At 42.3% G+C, this 6,395-nt stretch overlaps 1 long non-coding RNA gene across 3 annotated transcripts; it reads left to right on the top strand.

The window, feature by feature from the left end:
• The first annotated feature begins 1,845 nt into the window (after positions 1 to 1,845).
• Positions 1,846 to 6,097, top strand: LOC134433698 (uncharacterized). Of its 3 annotated transcripts, none has more exons than XR_010031692.1 (7): positions 1,846 to 2,125; positions 2,655 to 2,719; positions 3,339 to 3,402; positions 4,092 to 4,167; positions 4,289 to 4,548; positions 4,939 to 5,056; positions 5,651 to 6,097. It is a non-coding gene; the product is annotated as an uncharacterized LOC134433698 (long non-coding RNA). The 3 variants fall into 3 exon arrangements; XR_010031691.1 differs by having other exon boundaries at positions 4,289 to 4,598; positions 5,717 to 6,097; XR_010031690.1 differs by having other exon boundaries at positions 4,289 to 4,598.
• The last annotated feature ends 298 nt before the right edge of the window (positions 6,098 to 6,395 follow it).

Below are 6,395 nucleotides of genomic sequence, written 5' to 3'. Positions count from 1 at the left end.
TGTGTGTTTCTATAGGATTTTCTTTTATTTTGGTTCCATTTTTCTGTCGTGATGAGAATTGTTATTGAAAAGAGTGTTCTTTGTTTTTTTGCTGACACTTGTTTGGCTGTTGGAGGTATCTTGATGTTTTTGGAAGACATTGGTGGGAATTTGACGCTGTTTGTTTTGTCGTTTCATTTAGGAATTGGATTTTAAATATGCAATTATGACTCTAACTATATTGAAACAAAAGAAATAGATGTGTAGCAATGGGAATGAGCCAATTTTATTTTTATATATTCGGTCAATTTTTAAAATTTAACATGTAACATAAGTCATTATATGTTACAATAAGTTATTCTAATTTTAATAGAGTATTGTGTATGTTTATAGATATATGAATAGAGAATATAAATGTAAATACAACCCAAACAAAAATACAAATATATAAATGTATTGCAACTATATGCAGATATATAAAAAATTAATATTAAATTGTAAATGTAAAATAACATAAATTGATACAATATATAATACAAGTAATACTGCATATTATATTTTATGAAAATATATTTTATTTTATGAAAAATATTATCGGAAATGGATATAAAATAGATATAAATACGGATGTGATATATCTATCTATCTATATCTATCATTTGTTGTATATTATGATAAATATTAATATAAAGAAATATTTAGGTAGTTTAAAATAATGGATGGTTTTGTTTTTTCTTTGCCAAAGCAGGGGTTTTCGTGTAAAAATTACAAATACAAATAATATAAAGGTAGAAATATAAGTATAGAAATATATCATAAACACATTAAAGATTTATATAAAAATTAGAAATATAAGGAAAAATAAGTTGTAGCAGTAGATATGGTAAATAATTTAAAAAATATTTCCCGTATATTTTTTGAATAAGGTGCATATTATATATAGTTATTAATATAATGCATCAATATAAACGATAAATATATATAAAATATCAACTATCTGTAAGAAGGAATAAAAGCTCTATGTCACGTGCAGCAGTAGAAAATTTCAGGCTCCCAGGGAATAAATAGTTTTCTTTAAATCATTTTCGTTTTGGATTTTTTTTTTTTTTACTCTCGGGTAGCCTGAAAGTTTCTACTGCTGCTTTTTTATTCTAAAGGTGGAAAGGTAAACCAAGATTAGAAATACAAGAAAGGGGAAGGGAAAGGGAAGGGAAGGGAAAGGAAAGGAAAGGAAAGGAAAGGAAAGGAAAGGAAAGGAAAGGAAAGGAAAGGAAAGGAAAGGAAAGGGGAAGGAAAGGAAAGGGGAAGGGAAGGGGAAGGGAAGTGGTGAAAAACAGAGTGAAAAAAGTAAAAAGAGTTGGAGGGAAAAAGAGAGGGCATTGGAGAGGAGCGGTGCTGCCTCAGGTCCTTCCCAGCCCTGGGGCGAAGGACCTGTTTGATGCCCAGGAGGGACTGCAGCTCCCGGTGGCGGGGGACGGAGCGGTGGCTGTCAGCCCGAGACTACAACTCCCGGCAGGCCATGCTGCTGGCGCGGCGTGTGACGCAACGGCTGACGCGGCACATGAGTGGCTGGCGTGCCAGGCGGCCGCGCGGGGCTGTGCGCGCGCAGCTGCCGGCGCCTCTCCCGCGCGGGACAGCGACGCTGGAGGGGCGCAGCCTCCGTCTGGCCGCCCGCCCGGAGCTGAGCAGCGCGGAAGGAGCGTCCGCCCGGTTCCTCGGCCGCACTCAGCGGTGCCGGGGGCGGGGGCGCTGCCGCCCGCCGATGGCGGAGGGCGAGGCGGTGCTTTGCTGCCGCGGGCCGGGAGCTGCAGGAGCCGCCCCGGGCGAGCGGCGCCGGGCGCTGCCGCGGTCCCGGTGGGGCGGCCGCCCTCGGGCTGGCGGAGGCGCCGGAGGAGCCCCCGAGCTGCAGCCGTCTCCCTCGGGCTGCTGCCGGTGCTGCGGGCGGAGGCGGCTCCGCCGCGTGTTGGGCGCTGCGAGCAGGGAGCGCTGCGGTATCGCCGGCATGACGGGGTTGCTGCCTGCGTTAGTGCTCGTGGCTCTTTGTGCCGTGACAGCGGATGGAGCGGCGCTGAGCGGTAAAGCCAGAGATGGCCGGGAGAATGCCCAGCGCAGGGAGCGGGCGGGCTGTATGCTTCGGATGGCACAGGTGCGAGCTGCAAAGTCACCCCCCCTTCCGCCCCTGCCCTCCCGAGCCCCAGGGAAAATGCTTTCCAGCATTGTCGAGCTTCTGAAAGACAAAACTTGTGATCTGACACTTGCATCCAGAAAAGGTTTCTGTCTAGATTAGCAAATGCCTCAATTGTTCTTGGTTACATCCCATGACCGGTTTTAGGCAGCGACTTTATAATGCTTTTAGGATTTTCTTGTACAATGGTGAGAAAATAGGCAGGTCTGATAGTGGTTTCACTTTTTGTTCTACTTCACGTTCCGTAAGATTCTTTTATGCAAGCACTTGTTTTAAAATTCTACTGTAAGCGTTTATGGTTCACTTTTTTTTTCTTTGCAGCACCCGTGACTTTTTTTTCCCTCTAAATCAGGAGTAAATATAGCTGAGTAAAATTACCTTGATTTTCTTCCTTCTTTTTTAACTGAATTGTTTTTATTAAAAATCCTATTTGAATATGTAGAAAAAGTGGGGATGTCTTGTAATATATCGTAGCTTTTCTTGTTTACAGGATACTCAGAAAATATGTCTCCCTTAGAGTCCCACAGAAACGTTCTCAGTGCGATCTCTATCAAGGTATGTATTTACAAGTAAGTGGTCTCTTTAGATATTGGCCTGTGAATTACCTTTTCCTGTAATACAGAGCTTGCGTTCTGTGGGTTATGATAAAGCTGTAAAACATGTCAAAATGGTTTTGCAAGTCTGAATCGTTGAAGGCAGCAAGAAGTGGATTTAGAGCCTGTTCTTGAGCAGACAAAGGGAAAAAGTGTGGCTTTGATGCTGAACTTGTCATTTTTCATTTGACTTGTCTTGCATTATTTAAGAGTAGAGAGAACTAGAAAAAGAGAGAAATCGAATTGGTTCTTGAGCACTCCTCAAATGCTCACCATGATCCAGTGTAGAGCCGAAGGGAAGGGTGATGGAACAGAGCTCTGTGCTTTAGAAGGAAATAAATTTAAAGCTGACCTCCGCACAGAGTCTCACTAACTTCTGTGGTTTTAAAATACAAGATAAGTTTAGGAAGTGTTGGAAGTTAGTGTTTTGGGAAAGAAATGGCAGTTCCACAGAACATTCCATTGAACAGAGGCTCTGGGAACGATTCATGTTGTAAGTGCTGTCACTGCAATCAGTTGGTGGTTCAGCCTTGAAACGTGCACCTGGCCTTCTATAAAGCACTGTTTTGTTTGCCTTTCAGTGCTATGAGTCTTGATCAATTGGAGAAGAGCCCAAGAGAAATTTTTCATCCCTTGATATAAAAGGTAGGAAGTGACTTTTTTGGTTTGGTTCTTTTTCTTTATTATTTTCTGGAAATAAAAGTAATTAAGTATAGGTACTACTGGTTTGTTTCTTCCAGTAGCAGGTGATAATAATAGTAGTAGTACTAGTAAAAATCATAATAGAAATAATAACAATAGTAATGTAATACTACTTAAACTGTCTTTATCCATTGGACTGGCCATTTCAAATCAAAACTTCTAAACACAAATCAAACCATCATCCTTGTAGAATCTTTCACAGCAGCGGGCTAAAGATCCTGGTTTTGTTGACAGCATTTATTGGTTCTGGAAGAACAAGAGGGAAGTACAAGCCTAACTACTTCTAGCTCACAGACCCGTCCAGTGAACCCAGCTTTGTGTTTTGGTGGGCTTGTGATGACTTTGAAATCAATTGCTCATTCCAGTAAAAAAAATTCATGTTTTTTTGAACGTGACAGCAGAAATAACTTTAGGCACCAACTGAATAATAATAGATCACCAGTTTAAGTTAAAAATTCATGCTATACTATCAAAATTTAAAGGTAAATTATTATGTATTAGGTGATGGTATAAAGTGTATGTTCTAATGTGTAATGCAAAGATACATACGTACCTGAAAGTCCTCAGAGGAAACAAATTTTTATGTCTGCTGTTTGATTATTTACCATACGATATTTGGTTTCATTTCCCAGGAATCAGTGAATTTTAACTTTGGAGTCCCCTATGCTAAGGATGCTCAGCTTACAGGTGATGAAATGTTCAGTAATGGTGAGTTTTTCACCTTCTCTTTAATTGCTATGCTGATCTGAATAAGAAAAAAAAAAAACAAAAGCAAGGGAAAAAAAAGGATGGTTTATTATCTTTTACGCTGTTATGTTTGTTTCCTCAGTATTTGCTGCAGCTCTGCTTACCCAAGCTTTGGGTTCCTTCTGTCCCACTGGGAGTTGCCCAATTTGGTTGCATCTGGTGAAATTCACCCTGAGACCTTACAGAACCAGCTCCAACTACATGAGAGCCATTTGCAGTTCTCTCCAGACGCCTGGAGAATGGGCGACGTTTCTGAGGATCCGGCGAGCGTGCTTCTGTCAAAACTCAGTCTGTGAAATTCCTGGGGAAAACCCTTCTGTGTCCTGAAGGGTTCAAACTCTGGTGAGGATCCAGTTATCAGGTGCTCACCTGGATGGTTCCAGCTGCCAAAGGTAACACTTGTACTCTTGCCCTGTAGTTTACATATATTGTATTTTTGTTATTTTGCAAGATTTTTTGTCTTTGCAAAATACTGTGCATTTCACTCTTTGGAACCTCTCAGATGGTTCTTTGGTGCAGCACCACCCCAGGGGACACTTGGCTGCTGTCCTGAAGGGGTTGGTGGCTAGAATTGTAAATTCTGGAGAGTTTATAAGTCTTCTGTCCCCAGGGAGGTGTCATGCTTTGTTTACTTTTGTTCTGTTGGTTAGGCGCTGCTTCTCGTTGCAAGTATGAATTTCAAACTGCCCTGTTCTTATTTTAACTGTTTTCCTGGTTCTCTCCGCCCGGCAGGGAAAGACTCTCGTGTCCTTGTCGTCGGGCTCGGTGCTGTCCAAGAAGATACGGGGACTAAAAAAATCATAAGAAGCAAAATACGACTGCAGGGAAAAGAAGCTGGAGAGAACAGAAGGTGATATTGTTATCCTTACCCTGTATTAGAGACATCCGCTGCGCTTTGATGCTGGCAGCTGCCAGGGGCTTGTTAGCTCTTTGTAGGCAGGTGTAGGTGTTCACTTGTAGTTTTTTTCTCTGGACAAGTCAATTCAAACTTTGCTAAGCTTATATTTGCAGATTACTCTCTAGCACAGTCCAGCATGACATTTTTGAATGTTGTAAAAATACCATGTTACTTGGAAATTGCTAATGAAGAGAAGCTTTAGGGGAAGATAAGATTTCAGGGTTGGAAGTTGTGAGAAGAATTTTGTGGGGATGTTAGACTGAAGTAAAGCACACTTGAAGCTGGACTGGCATGCTGGCAGGTCCCCTATTAAACAGTAGTGCTGAGATTAGCCTGGGGGTTGCCCGTTGTTTCTGTAGAAATCAATGTTTCCTGGTCTTCAGAGGGAAGCTGCTTTGAAAAGCTGGAAGGTGCAGCATGCTGACAATCCCCGTGCTTTGGATTAAAAGTAGATTTCAGAAGGGTCCTAAGCTTTTGTCTTTTCCTAGAAGTCGATGTAATCCTATCGAGGAGTTTTTAATTCTGTGTTGCCATGTCATCCATCAGAGCCCTGTTGTACTAATCTTCATACAAGTACAAAACAACAAATCAGACCCTGTCCCAACCACTTAGAGCCCAGAACACGATTTCCTCGGGCTGCCATTTGTGTGCCATCGGTACTCACCGTGGAAGGGAGCTGGGGATTGTTGCAGCTGTTGGGAACGAACTGCTTCTCGTCACACAGAAATGGAATTGGGACGACGCCTCGGCCAGCCCCTCTGTGCCATCGTCTCCTGAATCTGCAGCAGAGCAGTTCCAGTCCATCCGGGCACGTGTAATCCAGTTCCTGATGATCTGAGCACACAGAGCAGCGCTCAGCTGCTGTGGGGGGCTCAGGGAGGGCAGAGTGTGCATTGTCATCTTCCTGAACCTACAGACAAATCAAAGTGAGAAGCCACAGCGTGGAAATCAGTCACATATATGCTAAATAAAACTTGCAGATTTTTTTAAGAATTGTTGTTGCTTGTTCTTTGTTGTGCTTCAGTGCTTAGAAAACCTCCCTTTAAAATCAGTTAAATTCATCAGTTGAACCTTTGTTTGCAGACCTTCACTGAGCAGAATTCATTGCTGACTCAGTGCACGCTGTGCCGGCCTCCCGGGAGTGTGAGGAGCTCATGTGTGCTACTTTTTGCTTTAGGATGCTCTAAGGTATTTATTCCTTTTGGGATACATGATGAGAATTCCCAAGAGAGGTAGTTATAAAGTATGACATCGGGAAAAAACCTGTGTGGTTGGAATGTTGTTGCTGTCA

This window comes from Melospiza melodia, unplaced genomic scaffold (genome assembly GCF_035770615.1).
Source record: "Melospiza melodia melodia isolate bMelMel2 unplaced genomic scaffold, bMelMel2.pri scaffold_237, whole genome shotgun sequence".
NCBI classification, from domain to species: domain Eukaryota; kingdom Metazoa; phylum Chordata; class Aves; order Passeriformes; family Passerellidae; genus Melospiza; species Melospiza melodia.
The sequence above is the reverse complement of the archived record's forward strand: the minus strand, read 5'-3'. Positions and strand labels throughout refer to the sequence as shown.